The sequence below is a fragment of the Tachyglossus aculeatus genome, chromosome X3 (assembly GCF_015852505.1).
Source record: "Tachyglossus aculeatus isolate mTacAcu1 chromosome X3, mTacAcu1.pri, whole genome shotgun sequence".
Lineage (NCBI taxonomy): Eukaryota > Metazoa > Chordata > Mammalia > Monotremata > Tachyglossidae > Tachyglossus > Tachyglossus aculeatus.
Window position 1 is genome coordinate 16,526,562 of NC_052099.1, and position 17,174 is coordinate 16,543,735.

Here is a 17,174-nt window from a genome sequence, read left to right on the forward strand (position 1 = left end):
TCCTTGAGTGAGTTTGGTAAACTGGCACAAGAATCCTGATTGGGAGCCAATTTGGAAATATAAAGATGCACATGTAACACTACTTTTTCTGCACGTGGGATATTTGGGCAGGTTTTATGGTATTTGTTAAGTGTTTATTAGCTGTCAAGCATTGGTCTAAAGTGCTGGAATAGATACACATTAATCAGACCGAATAAGTCCCGGTCCCACAGGGGTTCACAGTCTAAAAAGATGGGTATCAAATCCCCATTTTGCAATTGTGGAAGCTGAGGCAAGAGAAGTTAGGTGACTGGCTCAAGGTCACACAGCAGGCAGGTGGCGGAGCCAGGATCAGAATTTAGGTCCTCTGGCTCCCAGGCCCAAGCTTTCTCCACTACTTTCTCTGCTGCTTTACATGGTTGGAAGGATTAGAATCTGGTAATTGACTGATTTTAGCTAAAATCAAAAGATCCTACCCATCCAGCACCATTTCTGGACATAGAAAGATCAGGGGCCAGAGTGCACATTTAGAACACAAATCATTTAATGGTACCATCCTGGCGGTAATTTAACTATCCCATTGTTAAATCTCAGCAAGGGGACCCGATTCACCCAGAAAGTGAGCCACACCAAGCTAGGGAGAGAAACGAACAAGAACGTGACAACCCAGTAACGTGGGATAGACTCTGTGGAAGAAATCGGGGGGTGGGTAAGGGGAAATAAACCATAGGAATCAATCACTGGTATTTACTGAGTGCTTGCTATGTGTGGAGCACTGTACTGAGCGTGTGGGAGAGGACAATGGAGTAGGCGCTCAATAAGTGTCATTGATTGACAGAGTGTAATGTCTGTATGAATGGAGAGGGAGGGACCTGCTCATTATTAAGAGCTGTCTGGGAGCCAGGGCAGACACCCCTGAATCCATTCTAGATTCCCTTGGTCACTGTGGCTACACCGACCTGATCATTCTCTGATTGTGCAGGAGTGCTGTGTGCCCTGTAGTCTAGTGGGATTCCCGTGAGAACAGTGCATGTTCACCAGGCTGGGGCGCTTCTGGCAGGTGTATACCCCTCCAGATTGGGGGATTATTGTGAGAGGTGTGTACCCCCCAAACTGGGGGGCATTCTGGTGGGGGGGTATGTTCCTTCCAGGCTGTGGGATTCTGGTTAGAGTGGTGTGTGCCTGCCTGACTTTGGGACACTGAACAGATCTAAGAAGTTTTTGACAATCATTAAAATTGCAGAGGCTTGAGGCCTCTGTTGGATGGATTACATACCAGTACTTCTTGTATCTATCAGCCCCATCATGCTAAAGAGCTGTTGTTTGAACTAGGGTGGATGAGAGGTTTTTTTTCCTTGCATATGCGTTCTGGGTGAGCCTGCCTCCTCCAGGAAGCCCTCCATGATGGAATCCCCCTGACCTGGGTCCAACACCCTCACCAGACATCCTTAACATGATGGCTGTACCCATCCATGCCCTCACCCGCCTCTTTCCCGGATTTTGCCCTCCGTTCCTTTTCTTCCACTCCCTTCTGCTTCACCCTAACTTGTTCCCTTTATTCATCCCCCTCCCAGCCCCTCAGCAGTTATGTATCTATCTGCCATTTTATTTATTTATTTATATTAATGGCTGTCTCCCCTGTAGACTGTAAGCTCCTTGTGGGCAGGGAATGTGTCTGTTATCTTGTACTCTCCCAAGTGCCTAGTACGGTGCTCTGCACACAGTAAGTGTTCAAAAAATGATTGACTCAATCCCTCTACTCCCTTTATCACTTCTGTTCCCACTGCTTCCCACTGCATTTCTGTGCACATTGCTTTACATACTGTATTATTGGAGGAGTTCTTCATCCTAGTTACACATTATTTTGTGTTGTTTCCCCCACTAGATTGTAAACTTTGTGGGCATAGTTCATGTCCATACTAATTCTGTGGTTCTCTCCTAACTGCTAATACACTGCACACAGTAGACAGTAAATACTGTTGGCTGATCTGACATTTCTACACTGAGTATGTAAGCTGCTGGAGGACAGGAACCTCACCTTCTACTCTGTTTTACTTGCCACAGTGCTCACACCAAGGGGGCACTCAGTCGATACTATTGATGAATTGATTATCCACCTGATTGACAACTATTTTCTAGGGAGTCTGGCCCCTCTTGACTGCTCCATGTCCCTTGCCAGCTTACGTAAGTGGTATCTAAAGCAGTGCCATGGTGTCCTAAGCAGGGTCCCAAATAGTGTCTATCCAGTATCCCCAAGTCTCAATGTCCCCAAATGTCTAAACAGTACTCCAAACAGCATCTAAACAGCATGTCAAATCAGTGTCTAAACAGCACCCTAACCAGGGCTGAAGCCAGTTATCCAGGCCATTGGTTGTTTTTTTTTTTGTCCCTCTTCTTTTGGGGGCTCCCTTGTCAACACGCTACTCCCGATTCTTATATTTTCAATGCATTTCTTCAGCTTTTATCTCTGAGCGGATAGATGAGCTCCCCGTTTGTGGAGTGCACGAGCCAGGCTCAGCTGGCACTGGGTGAAGCCGAAACACGATTACAAACTGCAATTCAGCCTGAGTCACTTCTCCCCGATCCACGCACGAATCCAAGCCCATTCTCGCAGACCCCAGAGGACGCACAGCCATGACTAAGCCCCGACACGAGAAAACCAGCTTTGGCCGACATTATCTGTTCCAGAACACATTTCAAACTTCGAAACAGATTTCCAGAGTGGAAGTCGAATCCTACCCTCACGGATGATGATGATGATGATGATGGTATTTGTTAAGCACTCACTGTACTAAGCGCTGGGGTGGATACAAATAAATTGAGCTGGACACAGTTCCTGTCCCATGTGGGGCTGTTTCAATCCACATTTTAGAGATGAGGTAACTGAGGCACAGAGAAGTGAAGTGACTTGCCCAAGGTCACATGGCAGGTAGGTGGTGGAGCCCGGATTAGAACCCATGAGAACCCCGAGATCGCCCCCCCACCCTGAACTAATAAGCTCATTCATACCACCAGAGGAAGATTTTGAAGGGATAGAGCCTCCTGCAAAAGGATCGGGGATTCAGAAAGGACAGGGCCAAGGCACGGCCTGAGCTGTCCTGGTCAGGGCAGATAAATGTACCTGAATTTCTGTTTGCCTCTGGGGCAGTTTTTGTGGTATTTATTTAATCAGTGGTATTTATTGAGTGCTCACTGCATGCAGAGTACTGTACGAATTGCTTACCGCCTGTAGTCGAACTTGAGGAGTCACCCCCATCCTTTGAGAAATCTGCCCACGGGGCCAGGGACTGTAAATAATCTTCTTGGAGTAATTAGGAGGAAGAATTTCAGAATGTACTGAGCACCCTCTGAGGGCAGAGGGCTGTGTTAAGCACTCGAGAAGGTCTAACAGAAGCTTTGAGGCTCATTAGTCGTGTGGGCAGGGAGTGTCTCTCTACTCTGTTATATTGCACTCTCCCAAGCCCGTAGTACAGTGCCGTGCTCACAGTAAGCACTCAGTAAAGACGATTGACTGACTGAATAAGTTGGCCTGACTTTCTGTTTGGGAATGTCAGAGTTTATCAGGAAGTTTCTGTGGTTGTCAGACTCGAGGTGTGAGGCAGAAAGGTCTCCCACCTTATGGCTGAGACCAGCATACCCTGGCGTGGACCCTCTGCCAGCCAGTCGTTCAGAGGTTAATGCTTGGGGCCAAGCTGGGGATTCTGGAAAGCTGCAGGAAAGCGTGAGCCCCGTGAAGAAGGAAGAGGGAGGTGGTGGGGAGGGGAAAACGTCCCGGGGAGAGTCCTTACGCCAGAAAATCCCCGCTCCGCGCTCTGACACCGAGAGACAAGGGAGTATTATAACCTGCTAGAGGGCTCTTTCAGCCAATGTCTCCCCGAGAGAGAGAAATAAAGCACGAATATCCCACCAAGATGAGAGAGAGAGAGTGTGAGTGTGTGTGTGTGTGTGTGTGTGTGTGTGTGTGTGTGTGTGTGTGTGTTGGGGGGAGCTCACCCAGGGGATGCACAAATTGGAGAAGCTTGGCACGGGGGCGCGGACCGCCCCTGGTCTACCGTGGCCCGCTCCAGGGGGTTCGGATCCACCCTTGCCCACCGTCCTCCGAGCAGGCTTTCCTTTCCAAGCAGGAGAGAGGGTGAATAGGTAGTGGCACCGTTTGGTTGGGTGACTCCAGAACAGTAATACAGTAACATCGTTTGAGAAGCCACTCTTTGTGGAGCTGCATCGTGACCACCGTTGTTGGGAGTGTTTGCTGGGCGCCTGCAGAGTTGCGGGGCGTTTGTGGCGCGTGGAACGGCGGCCAAAAAGCCGGTGGCTGTCGTTGGTCTTGCCTCCCCCGGCCTGCGGCTCCTCCCGCCCCCTCCTCGGGGTCCCCTCTCTCGGACCCCTGGAACAAGTCGGAAAGCCGGTGCTCCCGACCCCCGCGAGGTCCGGACGGTGCTCAAGACCCCAACTTCGCCCCTCCCCCGCCCCACTCTCTCCTAGGGACCTCGCCGCTGTCCGGCAAAGGCAGCCTCGAAGCCGGCCAAAGGGGGGCTACTGCACGTATCGCTTAAAATGGGAAAAGTTGCGTTGGCGAGCTCCAAATGCTGGCCTCTTGCTGCTGGGCCACCGCCACGGCTCTAGGCCCCCCGTTAAGGACTGGCTCCAGGCTCCCCGCAAAGACTGGCTCCAGCCCCCCCCCCCCCCCATTAAGGACTGGCTCCAGGTCTCCCCATTAAGGACAGGCTCCAGCCGCCCGCCCGCCTCCCCCCCCCCCCCCCGCCCCGGACTGGCTCCAGGCTCGAGGCTCAGTTCGGTCCGGATTAGGGAAATGTGCCGTCTCGGGCCAGGGGAACGGAGCGCTTGTCATGAAGTGTGCGCCGATTTGGTAGGTTGGGCAGGCCCCGTTGGCAGTAGCTGTCACTGGGAGGACGGCTTGGCGCCCCATGCGGCCCGCCCCGCTAGCCCCGCTGCCCAGCCCCGCGGTTAGAGCCCCCGGCCCGGGAAAAGCGGGCACTTGTCTCCCGGAGGGACCCCCAAACTTTGTGCCCGGACTCCCCGAATCCCACGGGATCCGGAGCCCCGCTAAGTCCGCCCGGACCCCCCGCCCCGCGGACCTCCGCTTACCGTGTGCTGGGCACTGTGCTAAGCGCTGGGAAAGTGCAATACGGCGCTAGAGAGGGGAGATCCCTGCCCCCCGCGGACTCCGCGGTCCTGGTGGCGGAGAGCCGCAGGAAACAACCCCCCATAAAATATGGATTTTATTGCAGCAGTGACACCGCTCGCCTCTCCCCGCATCCACTGACCTCTACAGCAACCCTGGCCGCGCCGGGCCGCCCAGATGGGGCCCAGGGCCGAGACCCGCCCCTGCCATCCGTCGGCCGCCATTTCAGGGGTCGGGAGGAAGGGGGCGCCCCCCCCCCGCCAGCCCTCCCCCCCGCCGGCCCCGCGCCCTTGGGGCTGCAGATCCCCGCCATCCCGCCCCGGTGCCCCCCGCCGGCCCTGCCCTCTGCCAGGTCCTGACCCGCCCCCAGCCCGCACGGCCGGGGCCCCGCGTCTGACCCCCTCTGCTCTCCTGTCCCGACAGGGCGGGGGGCTTCCTTTTGTCCTGTGCCCGCCCCTTGCCCCTTGGCACGGCTGCAGCCCGCTCCCCCCGCGCCCTGGGGGCCCTGCCCGGGCCCCGGCGCGCCCGTCCGGACCCGCGGGAGCCACCGCACCTCCCGCCTCCGCCCGCCGGCTGTCCCCCGCCCCCCCCTCAAGTTTTCCCCCGTCCGCTCGCCCCGGGAAGTTGCCCGGGCTCGGTCCGAGCCGGAATAGCCTTACCAGCGCCGCCGGTCCTGGGGCGCCCCCGGGCCCGCCGGGCATCCGCCGCTCAGCGCCGCCCGTCCGGAGCCCCGCGCTCCTCCGCCCGGCCCGCCGCTAGCCGCCTCTCCCGGGCACCGCGGGGCACGGCGGGCACGGGGCACGCCGCACTCCCTTCCTGCACCCGGCGCCCAGGGGCTGGCGGGGCTGTCCCGGTTGGCACGACGGCGCCCTGGTCCGGTCCTGTCCTGCCCGCTGGGCTGGGCTCCGCCGCGGGACAAGGGGATGCCCCACTCCTCGGGCCAAAGGCCGGTGGGCAAGTGAGCGGAGCGGGAGGAGGCGGACAGAGGAGGGCTTGGGGAACAGCCCTCTCCCCTCCCTTCCCCTCCCTTCCCCTCCCCTCCCCTGCCCTCCCTCCTCTCCTTGCCCGCCCCCTCCTCTCCCCTCCCCTCCCCTTTCTGCCCGCCCCCCCCGGCATCCACGCTGGAAGGCCGAAGGGACACCAACCCCGGCCAGTCTTCTGGGGGGCGAGGGGCGGGCATAGGCGGCATCGCAGGACCCCCGGGGGAGAGGCTCCGGCCCGGGCCCACCGTGCCCAAGGACCGGCCCTTACCCTGGCCAGCGGCGGGCGCCGAAACCTAATTTGCCCCCAAGCGGCTCTTCGCTTGCCCTTCCGTGCAAAAGAAACGTATTCTCTAATCCAACCCAGATTTCGACGGCACGTTTATCTTCTTTTATCCATTCTGGAAATAAGGAAGCCCGAACCCCCTCTGTCCCATACCCAGATAACTGAAATAATTGAAATGACATGCTGCCCACCCGAACTACATCCATCCCTTGGTGGTGTTTATTGACCATTGAGAGTAGCGTCCAAAGCGCTGGAGTAAGAAGTGTTTGGGACTGTACAATGCATGGGAGGGTTTTTTAAAAATGGTATTTATTAAGTGTCTACTGTGTCGAGCACTGTTCTAAGCACTGGGGTAGGTACAAGTTAATCCGGATGGACACAGTCCCTGTCCCACAAGGGGCTCACAATCTACGTAGAAATTGGAAGGCATGTTCCCTGCCCACAAGGAGTTTGTAGTCCAGAGGGGGACAAGCAGCCCTTTGTCCTCACAGGTCTGCAGCCATCTCTGAGAACGACAGCGATTGCCATGATCTGGATGACGGAGGGGGGCATAATGGGCCTGAAAAAGGGGTTAGAGGAGGAAACTTGGAGTCTACCGTGTGAGTAGCACATCCTATCTATCAAACGGTTCAGCGTGCAAATGTTGGCAGAATCAAAGTTCTAGCAAGCTTAACTAAAATCCACCAGGTTTATTGAGCTCCTTGAATGAAAGATGTTACAATAGTAAGCGCTCAGTAAGTACCATTGATTGATTACAGTACAACAACCAAAGGCATTTATTGAGTGCTTCTTGTGAGCAGAGCACTGTATTAAGCCCTTGGGAAAGTACAGAAGCAGCGTGGCTTAGCGGAAAGAGCATGAACTTGGGAGTCAGAGGTCGTGGGTTCTAATGCCGACTCTGCCACTTGTCAGCTGTGTGACCTTGGGCAAATCACTTAACTTCTCTGTGCCTCAGTTCCCTCATCTGTAAAATGGGGATGAGGACTGTGAGCCCCATGTGGGACAACCTGATTATCTTGTATCTACCCCAGCGCTTAGAATGGTGCTTGGCACGTGGTAAGCACTTAACAAATACCAACATTATCATTATTATTATTACAATACAGATGCCTTCCCTGCCCACTAGTTACAAGAGAATTATTTAAAATACATGCACACAACCCTCCCCTCCCCCCAGTTTGTCATTCCTTATAATTTTTTGACAGATCATACCAGACCACTGTCTTCCCTTTGGGGGAGGTGGAAGCAAGAGTAATTGTGTGGGCAGGGTTTCCAAGCTAAGATCACCCAGTAAAGTTCCCGGTCCTCTGGAACTCCTCCCATGATGAATACTTTATATCAGGAGTATTTAGTGGACAGAATCATGAAGAGTAGCGGGATAACATGGGTGGGGGGGCTACCAAGACAACCCCTGCTGGGTCACAGGGCTACTGGTATCCCACCCTAAGCTGTAATCACTTAGGCAATGGAGAAGCATCGTGACCACTGAGAAGCAGTTTTGCCTAAAGGCTAGAGCATGGGCCTGGGAGTCAGAAGGCCTTTCTTTTTTAATGGTATTTATTAAGTGCTTACTCTGTGCCTAGCATTATTCTAAGCACTGGGGTAGATATAAGGTAATCAGGTTGGATACAGTCCCTCCTGTCCCACATGGGGCTCCCAGTCTTAATTCCTATTTTAGATGAAGTAACTGAGGCACTGAGAAGTGAAGTGATTTGCCCAAGGTCACACAGACAAGTGGTGGAGCCTGGACTAGAACCCGTGACCACCTGGCTTCTAATCCCGGCTCTGCTAATTGCTTGCTGTGTGATCTTGGGCAAATCACTTAACTTCTGTGCCTCAGTTTCCTCAACTCTAAATGATAATAATAATAATAATAATAATGGCATCTTTTAAGTGCTTACTATGTGCGAATCACTGTTCTAAGCACTGGGGGGGATACAAGGTGATCAGGTTGTCCATATGGGGCTCACAGTTTTAATCTCATTTTACAGATGAGGTAACTGAGGCCCAGAGAAGTTAAGTGACTTGCCCAAAGTCACACAGCTGACAAGTGGCGGAGCTGGGATTAGAACCCATAACCTCTGGCTCCCAAGCCTGTGCTCTTTTCATCTAGCCATTCTGCTTCTCTAAAATGGGGAGTATATCCTACTCCCTCTTATTTAGATTGTGAGCCCCATGGGGGACAGGGACTGTGTACAACTTGATAAACTTGAGTCTACCTCAGCACTTAGATCAGTGCCTGATGTAATAAGCGTTTAACAAATACCATAAAGAAAAAAATCGATCTTGCGTGTAAAAAAACCCTTCATGGGCATTTCACAATATTCTGTACCCCTCCTGCCCGTTTGCTTGTTGCATTAACGGGTCTCAGTGGGAACATACCCGGCAGGGGTGAGAGAAAGTGAATGGTGCTGTGCCAACCATGAGCATTCTGATGGATTCCCCCATGCAGATTCTCAGGTCTTGAGCCTCAGCACCCTGGCTTTCTGTCATTTTTGATGGGGGACTCCACCGTCCCTGTGTGTAGCGTGCTGTCCCGGACCCTCCGATAGGGCCCTGCATCTCTCCACCCGGGGCTCCCAGTCTTGGAGAAAAGCCCCCATTCTGCAGATGAGGAGACTGAGGCCCAGAGAGATTAAATGACTTGCCCAAGGACACACAGCAAGCCAGGGGCAGAGCTGGGACTGGCACTTGTGTCCAGTGGTCTTTTTCTTCTAGACCACAGTATCTCCTCGTCATTCCCATTTTGAATCCTCTGAGCAGAAGCTCAAACGATTGATGAGGCGCTTAGAAAAGTTTACGCACTCAGTGACACTCCACAAAAAGGCACTGCTAAAATGTGAACGAAGCACCGGGCATTGATTTTGAAACTGTGCTTTCTCCCAGTTAGCCAAAGAGAATCCTCGGTCAATTAGCCCCCAACTCCTGACAGTTATCCTTTAAGTGAATGAAAATGCAGATTTTTTAATACATCACCAACTCGTGATGTTTCTTTGAAGTCGGTAAATTTAGGAGTTGCCGCTTTGTCTGTGGCCACTAGGGGGGACATGGGAAAGACCGTTGCGGGTTGAAACCACCGCTGGGCTTTCGAGCTTCATTTGCGGTTAAAGTTCCGTAGAGTTTTGAGTTTGCTCTCCCCGACCGCTCCTCTTCTGGTTCCTTTATGAAAGGCTCCATTCAGTTTTTTGGACTAGTAACTGAAACCGCCCAACCAGCCCGGGAAAGAGTAAAAATCTGGCTGTTACTGAGGCAGGCCCATCTGTGTAAAGCACACAAGCCTATGGATTCTGAATTATAAATTCTCCCCCTCCCTACCGCCTGTCTCCCGCCCCCCAGTCCAACTGGACAAGGGAGCAGAGTAGAGTACCTTGTTCTCTGGAAGACTACAGTTTCTTTATAGCGTTTTCTGTGACTAACGGCCACCCGTGGCATAATCGCCGCCTCAGTTTCAACTGAGACGCGGTGTTTGAAACGCCTGTGGAAGCCTGTGAGTTCTCCCAGCTCAACGTTTTGCCTGCAGTGCGAACACCGACTGAGACAGCAAAGTTTTAGATTAGGGAGCCGACCGTTATCTGGATCGCTTGGACCCTACCTGCCCCAGCTCTCCTAGGTAATCTGTGGGGGATTGAGGCCAAGATGGTTGAATGACTGGAACTCGCCCAATAATCCCTTCGGTCTCCACGTCCCTTCACTAAAATGACCCCAGCTGGCCGAACAGGGTGGACATGGACTGGTGACGTGGGATTGGTGGTCATAGGAAATTGAACAGGGCAAGAACGTCTGAAAATAATAATAATTGAGGTATTTATTAAGCACTTACTATGTGCCAAGCACTGTACTAAGTGCTGGGATAAATACAAGATAATCATATGTATTGAACACTTACTGTATACAGAGCACTTTGGTAAGCGCTTGGGAGAGTACCAGTTGGTAGACACATTCCCTGCCCACAAGGAGCTTCAGCCTCGAGGAGAAGGTGGACATTAATATAAATAAATTACAGATATATACATAAGTGGTGTGGGGCTGAGGGAAGGATAACTAAAGGGTGTAACTCCTAGTGCAAGAGTGATGCGGAAGGGAGTGGGAGAAGACAAAATGAGGGCTTAGTTGGGGAAGGCTTCTTGAAGAGATGGGCTTTTAATAAGACTTTGAAAGTGGGGAAGTTGACCATCTGTTGGGTATGAAGAAGGAGGGTGTTCCTGGACAGAGGCAGGATGTGGGCAAGGGGGTGGTGGTGAGATAGAAGAGATATGACCAGATAGACAAGATATAGTAAGATATATTTAATAAGATGATCAGGTTGGACACAGTCCCTGACCCACATGGGGCTCACAATGTAAGAGGGAGGGAGAACAGGTATTGAGTCCCCATTTTACAGAGTAGGAAACTCAGGCAGAGGGAAGTGGAAGTGGCTTGCCCAAGGTCACAGAGCAGGCTTAGAACCCAGGTCAATCCTCTTTCCACTAGGCAATGCTGATTCTTAGTAGGCACCCAGGAGGAACTCAGTACAGTGCTTTCCATATAGTAAGTTCCCAGTACAGGACTGCGTTCATTCATTCATTCATTCAATCATATTTATTGAGCGCTTACTGTATGCAGAGCACTGTACTAAGCGCTTGGGAAGTATAAGTTGGCAACATATAGAGATGGTCCCTACCCAACAATGGGCTCACAGTCTAAAAGGGGGAGATGGACAACAAAACAAAACATGTGAACAGGTGTCAAGTCATCTGAATAAATAGAAGTAAAGCTAGATGCACATCATTAACAAAATAATATAAATAGAATAGTAACTATGTACAAGTAAAATAAATAGAGTAATAAATCTGTACAAACATATATACAGGTGCTGTGAGGAGGGGAAGGAGGTAGGGTGGGGTGGAGGGGGAGAGGAAAGAGGGGGCTCAGTCTGGGAAGGCTTCCTGGAGGAGGTGAGCTCTCAGTAGGGCTTTGTAATAGGCACCCAGTTCAGTGGTCTGCGCACAGTAAGTGCTCAAGAAATGTTGCCTGTGTTAATGGTGATGGTGTAGGGAATAAATTATCTTCAGTGTGGTCTCCATAGACAAAAAAGAGCAGTTAGTAATTCAAGGGGAAAAAATCCATATCTGTCTAAACTGTCCACATAATTCAAGCAAACAGAAGATTCTGTGTGTGTGTGTGCACGCGCCCATGCACAGGAGCACGATTTGTGTGGTTACTTCCATTTTCTGCTTCCTTGTGCCAGTGGAGTCTAGTGCACGACACCCTGGGGATTAGCTGCCAGCGCGACACTGCCAGAATCTGGGCCTTGTGGTTTCTGCAATTCCTCTCAAACCCTGCCAGCTGCCCCAAACAGCTCGGTTTCCGTCACCATTCTGGGTCCCAGGACACATGGCTGTCACCATCACTCACTCAAAATTCCTTAGGGCAGCCGAATGTCCAGCCAGGATTGGGCTTTTCATCACTGTACTCAAATGACCTGTCTCGGGGCTTGGGGACAATGTTTGGAGGGGAAACCAGGGAGGTTGCCTTTTTTTTATGGTACTTGTTAAGGGCTTACTATGTGCCAAGTACTGCACTGAGCCCGGGGATAGGTGCAAGATTATCAGGGCAGACACAGTGTCTATCCCACATGAGGCTCACAGTTTAAGTAACAGGCAGTGGGATTTCATTTCCATTTTACAGCTGAGGAAACTAAGCAGTGTGGCTTAGTGGAAGAAGCAATGGCCTGGGAGTCAGAGGACCTGGATTCTAATCCCTGCTCTGCCCTTGTCTGTTGTGTGACCTTGGGTAAATCGTATAATTTTTCTGTGCCTCAGTTAACTCACCTGAAAAATAGGGATTAAAGCTGTGAGCCCTAAGTGGGCCATGGGCCATGTCCAACCTGATTTATCTTGTATCTACCTCAGCGCTTAGTACATTGTCTGACATAGCACTTATCACATACCATAGGAAAAACAAAAAAGTTAAGTGACTTGATCAAGAGCAGACAGCAGTCCTCATCGAGCTGGAAACTGTGCAAGAGATTAATGAGGGGTGCTCTTCTCTGGCCAGATGGGTGTTTGTGAGCACCATAAACAACATCTTTGCAGTTCTTTGGTGGTTGTTTTTTTGTTTTGTTTTTTAATGGTATTTGTTAAGCACTTTCTATGTGCCAGGCACCGTACTATCCGCCGGGGTAGATGCCAGGTTATCAGGTTGGACACTGTCCCTGTTGCATGTGGCACTCACGGTCATAATCCCCATTTTACAGGTGAGGGAACTGAGACACAGTGAAGTGACTTGTCCAAGGTCACACAGCAGACAAGTGGCCGACCTGGTATTAGAACCCAGCTCCTCTGACTTTCAGGCCCTTGCTCTTTCCATTAGGCCACACTGCTTCTCTGATTCTTAATAAGACACAGCCAGAAGTCAATGAATCAGCTAAAGGGAAATCAACACATTCTTGGTTAATCAATCAGTGGATAATAAGAGTAATGATAATTATGACTTTTATGAACAGTTACTTTTTTCCCCAAACACCACGCTGAGTGCTGGGGTAAATAAGATCATATACAGGCCCTGTCCCACAAAGGACCCACAGTCAAAGAGGGAGGGAGGGAGAGTAGATCTGCTGTCCCCATTTCACAGATGAGGAAACTGAGGCCCAGGGAGGTTGTGTCTTGTCCAAGATCACACAGCAATCCTTGTAGTTCCCAAGCACTTAGTACAGTGCTCTGCACACAGTAAGCGCTCAATAAATACAAATGAATGAATGAACCAGGGTTCTCGACTCCTCGTTCTGTGTTCTTGCCACTAGGCCAGTTTCTATTTCAATTATGAAGTAATAACACTTGGATGCTTGGGGACAGAAATGGAGAGGAAGTAAAGGAAAGGGAGCGAGGGCAACAGAATCCCAGCCAGAAGAAGAGGGAGGTTTTCCTTTGCAAGAGAGCACTCCGCTAAGCAAACAGGCAGTGGTCAGGTGAAAGTCCATGCTGTCCACAGGGAGACCAGGTCACAGGTTGAGGAAAGAGAGGAGCCATGATAATTTACCGAGACTTTCCCCTCTCAGCGTGCTGAGACTCTGTGCTAGGTTCCAAGCGACAGCGTGTGCTTGGGTCACTAAGGGTGAAACTTCTCATAACTAACAACACAAGGTCCAATAATGAGCTACAACCACCATGGTGAAATCATATAAGTCCTGGTGAGCGGAAACACCATATAAAATTTGTCAAACAGGCAATGCAACAAGCTTTTAGCCAAAATGCCACAGGTGTTCCATCCCACAGTGGAGAAATAACAGGCCCAAACTCTATAGGTTTCACTCCTGTGATGATTATATCTTTAAATCATATACTATAAATGACTTATTCATTCATTCAATTGTATTCATTGAGCGCTAACTGTGTGCAGAACACTGTACTAAGCGCATGGGAAGTACAATTCAGCAACAGAGACAATCTCTGCCCACAATGGGCTCACAGTCTAGAAGTGGGGAGACAGACATCAAAACAAGTAAACAGGCATCAGTAGCATCATTATAAATAGAATTATAGATATATACATCATTAAGAAAAATAAATAGAATTATAAATATGTACATATATGCACAAGTGCTGTGGGGCGGGGGTGGTAGAGCAAAGGGAGTGAGTTAGGGCGATGGGGAGGGGAAGGGGAGCAGAGGAAAAGGGGGGCTCAGTCTGGGAAGGCCTCCTGGAGGAGGTGAGCTTTTAGTAGGGCTTTGAAGGGGGGAAGTATGCTAGTTTGTTGGATGAGGAGGGAGGGCATTTGAGGCCAGAGGTAGGACATGGGCCAGGGGTCGACGGCGGGACAGGCGAGAATGAGGCACAGTGAGAAGGTTAGTATCAGAGAAGGAGAGAAGGGAGGTGAGGTAAAAAGAGGCAAGTGGAAGATGGGGGTGGGGGAGGTGCTTGGGTGTGGTCAGAGCCAATCAAGAAGACTTGGTTGGGAATAAATTCAAACTGGGGACAGACTTGTCCCCAGCTCTGCCCCCCTCCCGACCCTGGTCATGCTTCCTATGGCAGTGCCTGTAGATTTACTCCTTCCCAAAATGCGCCTGCGCAGTCGAGGGGCACACACACACACAAAAGCAGTGTGGTCTAGTGGATAGAGCATGGGCCTGGGAGTCAGAGGACCCAGGTTCTAATCCCTGCTCTGCCACTTGCCTGCTGTGTGACCTTGGGCGACTTCTTCACTTCTCTGTGCTTCAGTTACCTCAATGGTAAAATGGTGATTAAGACTGTGAGTCCCATGTGGGACAGAGGCTGTGTCCAAACTGATTATCTTGTATCTACCCCAGCACTTAGTACAGTTCCTGGCACATAGTGAGCACTTAACAAATACCATAAAAAAGGGGAAGCAGCTAGAATCCACTGATACCAGAAAACCTTGCGGAAACCCTCCCCCACTCCCCTACCCTAGTTTATCAGTCCACAAACTTTATTTCCAGCATACTCTCACTCAGCCGGAGGTAGTTACACAGAGAACGGAATCAGTAAATCAAAGCTCTTCTTGCCTTGACAAAAATCTGCCCTGGTGAATGGATAATTGTCAGTGTGACTGAGTTAATGGATATTTGCCCTGATTGGATATAGTGTCGCAAATCTCTGCCATGTGTTCCATATCAGTCTGCCCCTTTTCCCAGGAATCAATCAGTTGTATTCACTGAGCACACACTGTATGCCCAGCACTTGGGAGAGTACAGTCACTGACTGCTTATTCTGTGCAGAGAACTGTACGTAGAAGAGAGTTTGGCCAAAGAAAATCATGAATGGGAGAATCTTTGCAGTCCTCTTTCCCTCTTTTTCCTCTGTCCTTATCTCCTCTCCTCCTGCTCCCCGGACCCCAGTCCCAAGGAAGCTCCTACCTCCACTAGCTTAACGCAGTAGTCCACGTTATTTTTTTTATGGTATTTGTTAAGCATGTACTATGTGTCAGGTACTGCACGAAGCATTGGGGTAGATACAAGCTAATCAGGGTGGACACAATCCATGTCCCACTTGAGGCTCACAGTCTTAATCCCTACTTTACAGATGAGGGAACCGAGGCATGGAGAAGCCAAGTGACTTCTCAAGGTCACCCAGCAGGCATGTGGCAGAGTCAGGATTAGAACTCAGGTCCTTCTGACTCCCAGGCCTGTGTTCTATCCACTAGACCATGCTGCTTCTCACATTATTATTCTAGTCTGGAATCTGTATCTGGTTTAGCAGCAGAGAAGCAGTGTGGCTCAATGGAAAGAGCACGGGCTTGGGAGTCAGAGGTCATGGGTTCAAATCCCGGCTCTGCCAATTGTCAGCTGTGTGACTTTGGGCAAGTCACTTAACTTCTCTGTGCCTCAGTTACCTCATCTGTAAAATCGGGATTAAGACTGTGAACCCCCCATGGGACAACCTGATCACCTTGTAACCTCCCCAGTGCTTAGAACAGTGCTTTGCACATAGTAAGCGCTTAATAAAAAATTTAAGCACTTAGTACAGTGCTCTGCACATAGTAAGCTCTCAATAAATACGATTGATTGATCTTCCACCCTCTGCTACTCTCTGTATGTCCCTTCCTCCCTTCCTTCATATGCCCACTCCTCTCTCCTTTCTCTGCTCTTTCTCTTTGCTCTCTCCCCACTGCTCTCTAGTCTTTATTGTACTGTAAACATAATAGGGGCTCACTACATTGCTCTGCACATTGCAGGTGCTCAGTCCAGAACTCTGCACACAGTAGGCATGCTGTAGAGTGCCCTACTCACAGGTGGTGCTCAGTACAGTGCTGTGCACACAGCAGCTGCTCAGTCCAGTAAGTACCCTGCACATTGTAGGCATGCTGTGTAGTGCACTATACATAGTCATACACATTCCATTTGGTTACCCAGCTCACAGAGTCCAGGGCAATATGGAGCCAAGGACAGAAACAACCAGTAAAGAGATCCATGATAGTGAGACAGCTGAGTTGACAGGCTGAGAAAATGAGAAAAATTGTTATTCTTCTTCAGCCTTTTCACCCTGATCTCGATAACTCCAGGGATTTTTCACCTTTAACTTTAGTAGGATATTGGTTTACCCCAGAGATCAATATGGTATCCATTTAGATGGGTCCAGAAAACCCAGTCCAGCTTGACACCATCCCTTAGTTTGAAGTCGAGGTTTGTATGAGAAATGTGTTCGCTGGCAACTGGTGTGGTGTCTGGTACCAGTTAGCTTTCTTTGAAGCATCCCTTTGTGGAAAGAGCACTGGCTTGGGAATCAGAAGGACCTGGGTTCTTACCCTGGCTCCCCCATTTGTCTGTTGTGTGACCTGGGACAAGTCACTTGACATCTCTGGGTTTCAGTTACCTCGTGTAAAATGGAGACACCAAGGTGATTCATTTGTGCTCAATCAGCGTTGTTCTCCCAGGCTTGCAAGCCAAAATCTATACTCCCTTCCGAGTCCCACTAGTCACCGCGTTGTTTAGAGATTATTAAGTTGTGTTTGCGTGCGAGACCCACCAAATGTCCTCTTGGCGTCCCTTGTGTTTGAAAGTCTTCCCGTGACCCAGAGCAGGACTGTACAGTAGATTTAGAGGGGGATGTCTGGCTGGTTTGGCACACCCTATGCGTTTGTTCAGCGGGACATTGACATGGGAGACTGGAGAGAAGCGGCTGTGATGGATGGTCTGTCCCCACGAGGTGAGAAGTTCAAATGTAGTTCCCTTTGGCGGGGGCTAAAGGTCGTCCCAACCCAGTGACCGTTAATGATCTGAGTCCTTTCACTGGGAATGGCTGTCCAGGCCAGACCACCATAGTGTGTCTTGCATCTTGCTACTCTCCTACTC

The 17,174-nt window shown here is 50.7% G+C and overlaps 1 protein-coding gene across 2 annotated transcripts in view; it reads right to left on the reverse strand.

Moving 5' to 3' along the window:
* CDH6 (cadherin 6) overlaps window positions 1-6,056 on the reverse strand; it is a 61,756-nt gene extending 55,700 nt beyond the window's left edge. For both annotated transcript variants that reach the window (XM_038770445.1, XM_038770444.1), the window contains exon 1: window positions 5,782-6,056. The gene's annotated coding sequence lies outside the window, so the exon portion shown is untranslated. The remainder of the gene's footprint in view (window positions 1-5,781) is intronic.
* Between the last annotated feature and the right edge of the window lie 11,118 nt (window positions 6,057-17,174).